The 15,684-nt window shown below is 34.6% G+C and overlaps 1 protein-coding gene across 3 annotated transcripts in view; it reads right to left on the bottom strand.

Moving 5' to 3' along the window:
* LOC129923386 (ubiquitin-conjugating enzyme E2 E1-like) overlaps window positions 1-5,107 on the bottom strand; it is a 45,352-nt gene extending 40,245 nt beyond the window's left edge. Inside the window, exons 1-2 of one of the 3 annotated variants that reach the window (XM_056014094.1) lie at window positions 4,968-5,104; window positions 1,036-1,147 (exon numbers count right to left, since the gene is read on the bottom strand). The gene's annotated coding sequence lies outside the window, so the exon portion shown is untranslated. Of the gene's footprint in view, window positions 1-1,035; window positions 1,148-3,601; window positions 3,750-4,967 lie in introns of those variants that run through there. The other 2 variants (XM_056014093.1, XM_056014095.1) reach the window with 2 other exon arrangements.
* Between the last annotated feature and the right edge of the window lie 10,577 nt (window positions 5,108-15,684).

Here is a 15,684-nt window from a genome sequence, read left to right as displayed (position 1 = left end):
ACCATTAATGACTTAACTGTATCCTGCAAATGATTTTTATTGTGTGAAATTTAACAATTAGGTTTCAATTTTCAGTACAGAGTTGGTTGATTTTTTTTAATGCAGCATAATACAGTGCAACTTGAGGCTAACATGTGCATACTGTATGCTATGTACATTCCCTTGCAGCTTTAAAGAATTGAATAAATAAGATGATATTCTGTCAGTTGCATATTACTTCTCATTTAAAATTTTCAAATCTATAAAGTAAAAAAGCTAATGAGTGAATGATACTTTTCAAAAAATGAGGTTGACAAAAAATAATTTTATTTTTTAAATAAAAATTACATAAACTTACAAATATAAATATATTATGATTTAAAATCACTGATTATTACAGTAATTGTTTTAGAAATTGAATTGAAAACACCAATACATATTAAAAATAAGCTTATAATAACAATTAGGAAGATTTTGATTATTTCTAGTAAAGGATGTGTATTAAGCGAAAACTATGTTACAATAAAAAAATAAATAAAAAACCTGTAAGACTCCATCAATTTAACTGCTTCAAAAGTGAGCAAACACAAATGAATTCTTGATATTCTAAATTTGTTAAGTCCTGGTTACACCCATTAGCTCAATAAATAAAGTCTCAAAAAATAAACTTATTTTACTTTCAAGTCATATTATTTACCTATATAGAATTATGCAGGGTGCATAATATTACTATTCAAAGGATCTGATTTAAAAGACAAATTAATTAACCAGTTGTATCTACAGTGTATGTATTTATGGAGAGCTGCTGATCTGGAAACCAGCTATTGATAAGGTTATATGCACCTCTAGCTTCACATTGAGAATGAAAAAGAACTAAGAAAATTTTTTTTTATAAAGATATAACCCACACACACATCAGCAAGACTGTTCAACCAAACAGGAAACATCCAGTTGGTCTTGCAAAGCCACCCATATTTCATAGCTATATGTTGCTAAGCATGGGGTTAGTAAAACTTCACCCAGACACCAAACAAGTAGCTGTCTTCTTCTTCTTACCAGCTTTTGGCTGCTGAGCTGTAAGCTCTTTTGCAGACTGTGCCAAGGAAAAACAGTGTGCTGTTCTCTTCAGTTGTTCAGCAATGCCGTACAGAGTGCTGGTTATGTTGGGCTGTAGTGGTAGTAGGGTGGATTAGAAAGGGGCATTTAAAGAGGATATGGAGATTTATATTGACTATCCTTATGCAAATATTGTTTTTTTTTTCCAATTAAAATTTGAATATTTGAGTTAGTTGTTTGTTTTTTTTTCAAATGAAAATAATGTGTGGTCATCAAAAGATGTCAGATTATCATTTTTGTATTCAAGCTTGAGTGGACTCTTCAAAATCTCATTCCTATGTTTAACAGCCAAACACACTAATTACTATGCTACCAAGATTTGTATGAAAAACACAAAGTAGGCTTATTTATATAGCTTGGTCAGAGTTTATGTCTTAAAGAATCTTATGAATGTTTAATAAACTTGTTATTTTTTTTTAAATCTAATAATTGTATACTTCGATTAGGCCTTTAGTCTATTATCTCTAATTTCAAATCAAAGTAGGTTTAGTCAGTCTAGGTCTAGAACTAGATCTAGTATTTGGCAAATTGTGTTATAAATTTAAAATTTAACCAACTTAACCACTTGACTCAATGCTAAATGTAGATCTACATGTAAATAGACATCATATTGTCAATGTTGATCTAGTCTAAATCTTTTTTTTATAGAGGTCAATTAGATATATACTATAGTAATATATATACATTCTCTGGTGTTAGATCTAGAGTCTAGACCTATGGATAATATATATAGACTATATTATAGATCTATTTACTATATATTGTGATCTAGTATCTAGATTATCAAGAAACTTTAAGAGTCTAAATCTAAATTGTTAAGTGTATAGAACTAGATTCTAGCCTAACCTTGACCTGAATAAATTATTAGATCTAGTGTCTAGATGTAAAACTAAAATGTCAAAAGACAAGTCAAATCACTAACTCAGAATCCAAGTCAAGGGGAAGACATAACATCCAAAAGGCAATGGTTTTGTCTTAAGTCTTAAGCCAAAAAGTTGAACTAAAATCTAGATCTAGATTAAAATAGAATCTAGATCTAAATTTATATCTAGTATAGTAAAGTAAGTTGTGTTCAGACCTTGTGATCTATAGGGCAGATGATGTAAAGGTCATCTGTTTCTGTGGCCTACAGTTCATGAGGGTGTCATGTGGTCAACACAACGACCAACTGCCTTTACTTTCCCCAACATTATATGTCAGTTACCAAATAGAGCTGGGTGGACTCAGAGGCGCCCTTAGATCCCAAAATTAAAAATCTCAGATTATAGAGTATATATATTTTAGATCTAGATCTATCTAGTCCTAGAATTTTCAATTAGATCTATTTTATTAATGTAGAATATACATATTCTAAATCTATAAACTCCAAATAGAATTAGAAATTATAGGTGATCTATCTAGACCTAGATTTAGTAGATATGTCATTATGTCTAGACATCTAGATCTAGAAGCAGACTAGTATATCTAGATCTATCTAAAAAAATCTGAATTAATCAGTATATCTAGTATAGATCTAGAATTTTCAATTAGATAGATCTATATATTTATATATATCTAAATCTATAAATTACTATAATATCAAACAAAATTAAAATTATAGGTGATCTATCTAGACATAGATTTAGTAGATGATAAGTAGACAAGTAGACTAGTAGATCTAGAATCTACATCTATCTATTCTTCTAAAATCTACATATAACAATAATAATCTTTATTGTCTGTATGGCAATTTGTCTTACAATTTGTGCATTACACCAACCAAAAAAACATAATAACTATAAGAAACCAAAGTGTACATTCACACCAGACTCACTCATAATTTACATGTGACAAAGTTTATATCAGATTGTTCTTATCTAATGATTTTATTGCCAAGGGAACAAAACAATAAAGTATATATATATATATATATATATATATATATATATATATATATATACATACATATATATATATATATATATATATATATATATATATATATATATATATATATATATATATATATATATATATATATATATATATATATATATATATATATATATTAATAGAACTAGATCTAGTATACTAGTACATCTATGATATTCTTAATTCTATGTTAATGTATAATCTAGATATAAAATATAATATAGTATGTATAATATAGATCTAGACTAGATCTAGATCTAGTCCATAATCCATAATTTAGATTCATAGCATTCTAATTTACTCTACACTAGTTATTTATATAGACTCTAGAACTAGATCTAAATAGAAAAAGAGTTAGCAGTTAGTCTAGACTAGAGTGACTACATCTAGATTTCTAATCTACTAGCTAGATTACTAGATAAATCTAGATTGACTAGATCTAGGACTAGATTCTAGGCCCACTAGGCAGTCTACTACACTAGTAACTAGTTAGACTACAGACTAATAGTGAGTAATAGTGACTACTAATACAGACATACTTCACAAACACTCAATTTTCATCCAGTCAATCTTTTTTTTTATGAGTTACACTTACAGGTTTATATAAATATAATTTTATATAGATCTAGACTGTATCCCTAACTTATGCCAGCAACAGATTATTAATAAAAGAATCCTATGACAGAATGACAACAGTCTTAATTAATCACAATCAGTACATTTTAAAAACCTGGTTCTGCACATTTGAAACAAGGAATAGTCCTTCACGCGATTCAGCTTTACTGTAAACACGCTGATTGCTAAGCCCTAAAGAAATGTACAAAACTCATCCAGGTTGTTGTTTTTTTTCAAGCAGTGCAATTTTAATTTTATTTTTAATGAAAGTAATAGACCAACTAATATACGAATGTAGTCAAATATTATTTAATCTAGAGTAAAGAGTCTATACAGTATAATTATAAATCAGTAAAAGTATAGTCAGTATAGATTTATAAATCTAGAAATCTATTTATTAATAGAATATCTATTAATACAAGACCTAGAAAAGTAGAATCTAGATCTAGCTCTAGAGTCTAGATCATTTTTATGGATAATTTATTACATATTTACATACATCTAGTAACATAATCATATAGATCTAGATCTATATTATAAATAATATAGAACTAATATTATAGAATTTATAGATGATGATAGCCAATGATAGACATAGACTCTAGATCTAGACAAGAAGATACTTAGATAGAGTCCACTAGACCTAGAAAAATCTATAGACCTAGATGTATATAGGTCTAGAGTCTAGATCTAGATGGTTACTTGGTAGATCTAAAATCATTATAATGCTAGATCTAGAATTCTAGATGTAGTCATATGCATGATTCATGAATAATTCAATAATAATAAGATCTATTCTAGACTAGATATAATCTAGTATAGAATATTTCAATACATAATAAGACTCATAAGTTAAGTAGAGTAGAAAATGTAGATTAGTCTCATACTCATAGATCTACATTAAATATCATTAAATATGATTAAATGATTGAAATAGACTATGAGTATGACTATGGAGGCAATATCAATAGCAATGAAATGATACATAACTCTATAACTGAATTTATTTTAGAGAAAATCTAGATTCTAGATCTAGATTATATTCTCAAGTTATTATAGAATATAGAGGGTCTAGAAATATCTAGATTAGATCATCATTAGATTGGTATATTATAGATCTAGTGTCTATACCTCCTCTATACTCTATAGTTTAGTAGATCTAGTCTATTAACTTATTAACTTCTTGTTTTCCTTGCCTGCCGCTTCGCGTTCTCACTATTCTCAGTTCTGCTTACCTCGTATTTCGGTCAATATCAACAAAGAAATGTGATGTAAATAACAAACAGACAGAATCGAAAATTGATACGAAGAATCTTTGAAATGTCTATTACATTACTGCTACTTACCTTAATCAAAAGAATCAATAGAAATAAGTAAATCCAAACTAAAATGAATGCATGTGAATAGAACTACGGTATCTATTACTCCTCCTTTTACTGAATTACTCTCTTTGCTTTTGCAACGCACTGTTATCTGAAGGACAGGCTTGTCAACTTCGAAATACGGAATATCCGTAGGCCTCAATATGCCTTATTATGCCGTATACATATAAATAAATTATTATATATATATATTATTATCATCCAATGAAATAAGCTAACTACGCTGTGGCGATACGAAAGTGAACTTTTCACTTTTGATATTTCACTTAAAAGAATTGTTTTTGACTCAAACAAGACGCCAATACGAAAAGCTAGACAGGTTGTTTTATTGACATGTAGATATATTATTCTGTAGATTCGTGTCATTTAAATAGTCTTTATTTTAAGATTAAAACTAAAATTATTCATTTTTCAAGAAAATAAGATGAAATATGAAAGCCAAAGTTAGGGATACAATACAACTATCTGCAATAGAAGTCATTCTGAGAGAAAATCCAATAATTGGCAACACTTTCTGAAAGAGCCTTTCGCGAGTAGGGAATAGGCTTCGCTGTTACTTTTAACTCCCTCTAATTTTGAAAAATAATCATAGGAAGTATTTCAACGAAGTATTTAACAATAATAAATTTATTTTTGAATTTTCATACAATTTAATGTTATAATTTAATGAAAGTATAAATTGTTATGGATAGTGGATGCACAGTCCATTTGTTTATTCAATAAAATGTTATGCTTTCTACGATGGAGTAAAAACAAACAGCGGCTAAATGCAGATTCCATAGATCATTGAGTGATGTGTCTCACTTGTCGCCGGTTGTAAACAGTTTGAGGAAAGAATCTCAGAGTGTGAAAGCTCTTTAGAACATAGATCTACTTTAGATCTAGATCTACAAGTGCGTTTAGATGTCGTCTTTTTAAATATCTGGACTTTTTAAAATTAGCTGTAGGCCTATGTGCCAAAGCTTGCTGGGCTTGAAGATTAAATGATGTGGCCGTAGGTCTAGAATATTAGACATGCTTACATATTAGAGCTAATCTCGATCTAGTAAGGCCCCTACCTATTTTAACATTTTCTAGATCAAATATTTTATCTACTCTAGATCTAGACCTTCTATATACAGTTTTGGATTAGCTGCTAGATTCTACTACGTTTATCTGATTGTAGGTTTACAAAACGAGGGTTCCATTGAGGTAAAAAAAAAAAAAAAAACACTAAGACATTGTATAATACTATTATTTTTGTAATTACCGAACTCCGTTAGGAAGGCGGGCCACACTACGGGGGGGGGGGGGTTAAAGTGGGAGAATTTTTTTTTTTGTAAAAGGTAATGTTCCCCTTTCAGACCTTGTGATCTATGGGGCAGCTTATGTAAATGCCATCTGTTTTTGTGGCCCATCGGATAACGAGTGTGTCATGTGGCCAGCACAACGACCAACCGCCTTTACTTTTCCCTAACTAATGTCAGGTACCCATTACAGCTGGGTGGGCTCTGAGGCGCCCAAGGATACCGAAATTAAAAATCGCAGTCTTCACCAGGATTTGAACCCGGGACCCCCGATTCGGAAGCCAAGTGCCTTACCGCTCAGCCGCCATGGAGAACTTATTAACAGGGGCGGACTGGCTGTATGGGCATTCGGGCAAATGCCCGGTGGGCCGATAGGACCACAGTCATCATCTTCTTTTCTGAAGTCACGTCTGTATTTTATAAGATAAGGGCCGCATGGATGCTATTTATGCTACTTATGACACGTATTTAATTGTTTCAAAGTTTTATAGTATTCCCTTAAAAGAGGGGCCATATGAGCGAAGTATTTAAAACAAAACTTTTACAGACTCTACTAGGGCCCACTAATTAAATTTTCCAAAATAATGTAATAGCTTACATCCGTAGACAGTGCTACTAGTAGGCGTCTTCCTTTTAGGAGGGCCTACACACTTTGCGATTAAAAAAAAAAAGCAACAAAAAGCCTTATTCAGGCTTATTCCTTATAAGGATATAGTGTTCACTGTATGCACGTGTACACCTATCAATACATTATCAAACTTAACATACCGATTTTGAGGACAGGTAGACCTAGAACTGGATGTCCATCATATAATATACAATTTATGGTCCGGATTGTATAGAATTGCCCGGGTCGATTTTGACACCCAGTCCGCCCCTGCTTGTTAAGTAATACAAATTTTAAAAAAAAGAAAAGATTCCCTCATTATAAAGTTGATAATGGTCAATAGTTTCTCATTACATTCATTTATTGTCATGCTTTATGATTTTATGATAAGAGTATTTCGAGTGAGTTTCCAACAATCATTATTCAAGAATCTAGATCTAGTCTGGTATTTTTACAAAGCATATATCGACTTACTCTTTCTGTCTGTGTGTCTGTCTGGCCAAAAGTTTCTTCGACACCCAATCTCGGATCAAGCTGAAAGTTTGCACAATTATTTCTTTTACCTGACAACACAAGAATCAATATAAAAAAAAAATAACAAATTAGTTAATTAACGATTGTTAATAAATTACTTTGCTAGGTATCTCGAACAAGGGAACAAAGCTTTACTTGACTGAAGTGGCGGTCTTAGGCTGCCTTCTTAGGCTCAGTGAACACAAACAAGTCATAGAAACAATAGATAACTATTTAATCTGCAATGTTCATAGACTCTTCGCTAGCAGAGTGGTTACCGCGTTAGCCCACAAGTTTGAATTCAAGTCATTCCATTTTAAAAAAAACAACATTTGACAAATTTAATTAGCCTACATGACTGATCCAAACTAATTGATACACATTAATATAAGCTTTGTATTTTTTTTTAAATATTTTTTTTTTATTTTGCTTGTTCATTTGTATATTTCCCACAAACATTATTCTAGAATCATCTTCTTTTTTTAAGTAACGTCTGTATTATATAAGAATCTAGATCTAGTCTGGTATTTTTCATTTCTATATTTCAAAGCATTCTTGTAGCTTAATCGTTTGGTGTAAATCAACAAAAAGACGTAGTCAGTGAATCAAGCCATTAAGTCTACGTAAGACTGAGCGCAAAATGTTAATTTAGCCTACGTCTATTCATTTATTCAAAACCTTATTGAATACAAAGAAACATTAGAGTTGAATTCGGGAATTCCCGCGGAAGCCATGTATGCGCGTTTCGGATGTACTTTCAGAGATGTAGATAATCTACTTCCTACTAACTAGTCCAAAGCTTTCGCAGGACGACGGAGGATGGCAGCGGGCAGGGTATGAGTCTGGAATAACCAAACGACAGTCCACTGCGAATACCGCACGAACAGGCAGACGTGTGACGTAATGTGTTAAAAAAATTTTTCATTGGTGTAATTAGGTTGAAAACACTTAAGACTGATCTAATTTTTTAGACGATTAAATAATTTTTCAAATTATTACAGTCGAATCATGGCGTTTGGAGTTTTCACTGTGCGGCCAAATAGCTAGCGATATTTTTCCCCCTAAAATAAAGATAAACTGTCAAATTTCTAGGAAAATTTTAGAGCAGTTTTGAAATGTAATTTTTTTTTGTTTCTTTTTCCTTCCAAGTTTTTCATTCTACCCATGAAGGAATTGAAAACAAAAAGTGACAAGCTAGATATCCGAACATGCTTAGACAAGTTTAATTTATGGTCCTATAGCTATGTAAATTTTATTATGTTTATTTTTTATATCATTATTGTCTACTGACAAGAGAAGAGCGAAGGCTGCATGTGTTTCTAAGTATTTGTTTTTCCATGACAATTGTGGTTGAGTGGTAAAGCGCTTTGCCTCCGAACCGGTTCGAATCTTGGTACCTTATCTTATATAATATAGACGTTACTTCAAAAAAGAAGATGATTACGTCCTACGCGTTATGCATTCAGTCATGCATATGAAGACAGGGATTTTTTTTAATTTCGAGATTTTCGGACGCCTCCTGAGTCCACCCAGCTCTAATGGGTACCTGACATTAGTTGGATAAAGTAAAGGCGGTTGGTCGTTGTACTGGCCACATGACACCCGTGTTTACTGTGGGGCATAGAAAGGCTTGTGTACTAGTCTGAAGATTAATGAGGAATGCAGTTTTTCTCTGGCTACGCAGTCCTAGCTGTGACCTACTTATTTTGCCACATCCAGCGCAGGCATAACCATTATCAGACGGTGGTCGATTTAAATTTTCTGGTCGGCGTCTACGTCTGTCCTCGGCAGCGGATTTTTTTTTGGACTCAAATGTGTATCTCGAGGCCTTTTTGTAAGTGACCTCCATCTGTCTCGTTCTGAAGCCGCATGCAACCAGGCTCTCTCTTCGATGTCAGTTAAAACAAGTTGGCGCTTCCGTGGGGCACCTGTCAATCTATATTCTACCATTCATTGCAGACTGAAAAAAAAATATTGAAGGAATAACATAGATCTACTAGCGTAACTAGGCAGTACATTTAATCTAGATGAATACTGCTTAGACTGTGGTTAGTCCTAACCGTTGCGCTCAAGTGGACGTAAATAGTCTCGACACCTTCGATAAATTTCTGTAGGGAATCGGCCCCGAGGTGCCAAACGCACCATTATCCCCTTGACCGTTAGAAAGGATTCAATCCAACGGCCAGGCGTAGACCAGGGCTGGTTTGGGTCGTTTAGATATAAATGCTTATCATTGGAATAAAGGCAGCTCGGAAAACCAACTCCTAGATACCCCCTCCCCCCACTGGTCCACAAATGAGATTGGACCAAAAGCGCTCTGAGCATGCTATAAGCATGAAAGCTATAAGCATGAAAGCTATAAGCATGAAAGCTATAAGCATGAAAGTAGCGCTATATAAAAGCTATAATAATAATAATATTATAAAGTGTTCTAGATTTATACATTCGCTTAACCAGGATTCTTTCTCGGGGAGAAAAAAAAAAGGGGGGGGGAGGGTAAAAAAAAGGTTCCATTGTTTTTTTAATCTAAAATTCATTATTTTTTTATAAAGAGAAAAAAAATCGCTGTGTAAGTTGCACAAAGGAGGGTATTGCCTTTACAAAAAAAAGTATGTTAGTGTTTTTCTTGTTAAAAAAAAGTTGTGTTTTTTTTCTTGGGGTAATGACTATGCGACGTGGTTGGTTATCGCGGATTTTTTTTTAAATCAATAAAAAGTAGATCTTGGTCGACTGTCTCGTCTGTTAGTATATGTCTATCCCAGAAGAGTAGGTAGTTGGTTGACTATTGGTTATTATTATTTTATCACTGTAGAATAAAGAGTAATCGTTGTCCGAATATCTCGTGGACTGCGTAGTCCCGTTTGATTGCCCTACTTCTGGTTGTGCGATTCACGGTTAGCCACTTGAAGCCTGTCGTCTGCTAAACGTGTTACTGACCTTGATAATGACCTCCTGTGATCTTTTCTTGGTTACGTCTCTGCCCGCAGGTAAAGTTTCCACTGCCTTCCGTATTGGCAGGTTAGTGTTGGAAGAGAGAGGGAGAGAGAGAGAGAGAGGGAGGGAGGGAGAGAGAGAGGGAGCGAGAGAGAGAGGGAGGGAGGGAGAGAGAGAGAGGGAGGGAAAGAGAGAGGGAGGGAGGGAGAGAGAGAGGGAGAGAGAGAGTGTGTGTGTTAGTGGCTGATGTAATTTTTAAAAGGATTGACGGGGAATTGAGATACAAAAGAAGGAAGCACCCAATGAAAAGGGAACCAACACAGAAAGACGCGAGAGTAATCTCTCTTGTAGATCATGTGATGAGAAAGATTCTTTTTTTTTTAAATCGTTTGGCATCTTGTAATTCAACCTGTGATTGCGAATATTTCTGCACCTAGATATAAAGCCTGTATATGTTTGTTAATAACACATTAAATTCAATACAAAGCTTATAATCAACTCGCTCTGTGTCTGGTAGGCCTACAGATCTTGTGTACATCAACAATTAATCAATCGCAAAAATTGTCCAATTGTTTTGACACATTATTCGTAATTAATTAACCCTTAACATGCGTGTGGTAGTTTAGCCTCTAAGTCTAAACATCAGAATTGTAACTCCATTTTGTATGCATTCATTCTGAAACAGCTCAGCACTTTAAGGGTTAATTTTGTTTTATATAGGGACAGAACTGGTGGCTGCCAGATGGCTGCCTGGTCGTGCGCTTTGCGCGCTGGACTGTCGCTTGGATTTATCGATGGTCCCGGGTTCAAGCCCTGCCCGCTCCCATTCCCCCGTCGTCCTGCGGGAGGTTTGGAAGTAAACTATCTTCAACTCTGAAGGAACATCCGAAACATGTAAAACAAATAAACAACTAAGGGGTAAATATAAAACAACAAAATTAAAAAAATATTTCGTATACCGTCATTCCCGTAGCATTCAGTATAGCATCTTGAATCATAGCGTAGAGACTTAGAGCTTGGCTAGTAGACTAGTCATACATTTTCTCTATACAGAGGCGTAGTGAGGGATTGGGGGGAAAGTACCTTGCCCCAACGCGCACGTTTCGCTCACTACGCCTTTGCCTATTTGAGATTTGATCCAAGTTTCGCTATTTTTTGTTCTCTAATTTTTTTTTTTTTTTGAGTCCTTGCGAGGCCCCCACCAATCGGGGGCCCTAGGCGGCGACTGCCTAGTTTGTCTATGCTCCATAGCAGTAATAATAATAACAATAATAATGATAATATAATAATGATAAGGCCAGTCTACGGGTCCGAAGATACTTGAGGAATGCAGCATTTCCCGTGGCTACGCAGCCCAAGCTGTGACCTACATATTTTGCCACATCCAGCGCAGTAGCAATATTATTAACAATACCCCAAATAAGATTGAAACGTTTAAACAAACTAAACCATACACAACCATAATGGTTACCGTATCGTTTAGTGCAGTAACCCCGCAGACATCTTTGAGATCCTGAACATTACTAAGAAGATTACTGTTTTCTGTCAGGTGAATGTAGCCTACTGCTGCATAGTGATGGGAACTAAACTAAATTTAAAAAGTGAAACTAAAACTAGGTTTCAACTAAAATATAGTAGTTAAACTATTAGTTTATCATGAATTTTAAATTATAATTAAACTAAACTAAAGAAAATTAATTAAACTAAATAAACTTTTTCATAACTTTTCTTTGACTGTATGCCTACGGCTTGATCTTATTCTTTTAACATTGTAGAAATATTTATCCATAATAAAATCAGTACTAATGAAAATGTTTCCTGAATCAACGTTAATGCACAATAAAGTTTGAAAAAAAAAAGATGTCTCTAAATGTGTGTGCTTGTATTTTTGCCTTATATTAAAACCTTTAAAGGTTGTCATGGCCGGGGGATGTCAATGGGGATAAGCTCCCATTGTCTATAAAATACTCCTAAAGGCATGCGTCTCAGATAGCCTCTGACAACTAAGTCCAGCACCTGGCCAACTCGCGTGACTTAGATACTAAGCCCGGCGAAACAGCATTTACGAAGGCGGATACCTGGCGCCACAAAACCAGGAGCTTCGGGCAGATGGAGCTCGTCAGCCTAGTTAGGCAGTTCATCTAGGAGAGGGGTACTCTGACTTCAAACCCCCGCTGTCTTGCGGTAACAAGGCTTCAGGAGACAACCTCGAGGAAAAATCAGGAGTGAAGCCCCTTAGGCGTTGGGAGTATAAATTGTGAAATTCCCTCTGGTAACACAAAGCGGCTAGCCATTGACTCACCTTGGCGCATCCATTGTCGTCCGAGACATAAGGAGCCATATATGCATATATAGGCCTACATAGATCTATCTATATTATAACCTTTAGAATTGAATGGTACTTTAAAGAAAATTATACTAACTTATTATATGACGGAAAATCCTACTTATAGGCCTACCGATAAAGCTTAAAATCTCATTACATAACATTTAGAATTTCTCATTTAGATCTAGTAACCAAAGAAATAGAAACGAAATGGTTGAGTTTTAACTTTTATGAAACATTTGACCTGTGTAACTATTTTAGTGTAAAGTATATGCTTGACTAACCATGCCAATGTGTTATTTTCTTCTCTGACCATTCACTATACAGCTAACACATAACTGTAAGAAGCGCAAGGGAAAAAAAAAACGCGGGGGTGGTCTTGTCATTATGGACTACACTCACTCTACAGTACACTAGGCCTACACATGTACGCCTATCTGACCAGGTTGTTCAAATCAGTGGGACACACAGTCTATTTACTTTCTGGGCTGGGAGGGTGTGTAACTATTTTAGTGTTAAGATAGATCTACATACATGCTTGGTCTAAACAGCCTACCCGGTTCCGCCTGAATTACGACTCCCGATGCCGTCACTGTGGAGAGAGCGTCGAAACAGTGTCGCACGTCTTGTACGAGTGTCCCCATCTCCGAGAGCTAAGGAGGGACGTGTCTGAGCAGTCACTCGACTTGTATGGTAGCTACGAGGCATTACGCCGAACGGCCCAGTTTCTTGGCATAGCACTACGGGAGGATTGAGTCCTTCCTGCTCTGATTTTTCAATCGGAGTTCATCTCTCAGGTCTAAACAGCCCACGGGTTGTGACGTTTCAGGTCAGTGTCCAGGCATTCTATAACGATTGTTCTCGGTCCTGCACTGCGCTATAATAGTTTTTGTCAGGCCTGTACACAGCCTCCGCCACGGAAAGCAAGGGCAGCACTCTAAAATTTTTTTTTCTATTTTTATCGTTTGGATTGTCTTCACATCTTCAGAAAAGTTCTCAATGTACATTTAAGGGGAGACTACAATGACATAAAAAAAATCCCCTTACTGAATCATGATCTTGGCAGTGCTAGGGAATGGCCATTAGTTAATTTTTACAATTACTGTTATTAACATGCAAATATTATAATATATAAAGTAGAATGTAAGGTGTATGTATGTCTTGCATAGAAAACCGTTTGACCAATTTTAATGAAACTTGGCTTGAACGTTCCTTAGATAATAGCGGTGATCTTAGGACATGTAAAGTTACCCTACAACAAGGGATCTTCCAAATTTGGGTCAATGGGGCATATTGCCATTGGTTTTTAGCATTTATAAAATAAAAAAAAAAAGTCAAAATAGAGCGAAAAAATCAGAGCAAAGCCGGGTAAAAATTGCTAGTATATATATATACACATATATATGTCTTGCAAGAGGAAATAGGACGTAATTTAGACTTGATTAGTCCCTAAACTATTTGAGATACATTAAGGGGCCCGTTATGTAGTCCAGATTTTAGTCAGGGTCAAATATAATTCATTTACCAATACAATTAAACTAACGTTCAATTAAGAAAGTAAATAGAGAGCGAACTAATCCATCGTTCATATTAAAGTCATTGTTATTCATAAGAAACTCACTCGGGGAAGAAAGTGGAGTTACTAATCTATAGCTTGCATAGTGGATAAGTAAATATAGTAAAAATGCTGCCACTAGAGTATGGAAAGGGTTGCCTGAATCAGCCAGGAAAACCGCTGACGTCGTAGAGTTTTAAGTTTTTAGTTAATATGGACGACTATGTTAAAACATTTATAATAATATTAATACTGTTAGATACCTTTTTTAAAATTGAAAGTCTGTAGTTTATTAGATTGCAGCCATTGCGTTTAGTACACTATAGTACTACAATATCTAGAAATGAAAGGCAACGCTGGAAACTATAGTCATCTTTAACGTGCCTGTAATAAATGCTACCACAGCCTATGACATACCCACCATTCATTATTAAATAAATTAATTACGCATAAATATGCACATTCATATGAGTATTCACATTCTCCTACACTTGTTTTTAAATAAAGAATAAAAAAAGAACTTCTAAGGGAGGCAATGCAGACATTATTGTCCAACTGTAAAGCTACACAGAGTTTGCTTAAGGGCTGCTTACTTATTCGTGTTACATAATTTATTTTTTTTTTACCTTGTTACATATTAAATTTGCTCTTGCTTTAATATCTATTTCCATTGTGCCCATCTTGGCCTCTCTAGCACTTCTAGAGGGTCTAAAGCAGTGATGCCCAACCTAATTCGACCCGCGGGCCGTTTTAATTTCCGACACTCGTCTAGCGGGCCACATGACCGAAAAGTTACAAAAACGAAATAAAATTGTTCTGAAACTATTTTGGTAGAAACTTGTGGATTTAATACTTAGCTAATAGGTTATTGGACAATTATCTTTGTTACATGTCAGAAAATTGCTTCATTTCTCGACTTACAATGTGAGTACCAGTGTAGGTAGCTTTACCACCGGCTCATTTTGTGGTCTCTTTTTGGTAAACATTCCCATGGATCCTCCAATCTCTAGTTTAACACTCTTTTATTCGCGACTGAAACCAAGAATGCCGCCATATTTATTTAATAATGCCGATTCTATGTTGTTGTTTTATTAAACAGCCACACGTTCTTTATAAAATAAATATTTTGGCTTATTATCATGTTCAACAAAAAAAGTAAAGATAGGTTCACTTTTCCTGGTAGATTCTACATTCAGAGTTCCAAAGCATAAACACACAAATGTTAAAGATCATAATACCAATCCATCGGAGAAAAAATGAGGGCCCAAACGTAAATAATGATACATTTTTTCAACCTATTTTTTTTTTTTGGAAGGGAGATTTCTACACTTTGTGCCGACGATTCGGTGGGCCGGATGGAACCTCGTCGCGGGGCCGGGCGGGCCGTACTTTGGGCATCACTGGTCTAAAGATAAAAAATGGAAAGATATCTAGGTATGACATATAAACATGAAATATTA

Source organism: Biomphalaria glabrata, chromosome 16 (assembly GCF_947242115.1).
Source record: "Biomphalaria glabrata chromosome 16, xgBioGlab47.1, whole genome shotgun sequence".
Lineage (NCBI taxonomy): Eukaryota > Metazoa > Mollusca > Gastropoda > Planorbidae > Biomphalaria > Biomphalaria glabrata.
The sequence above is the reverse complement of the archived record's forward strand: the minus strand, read 5'-3'. Positions and strand labels throughout refer to the sequence as shown.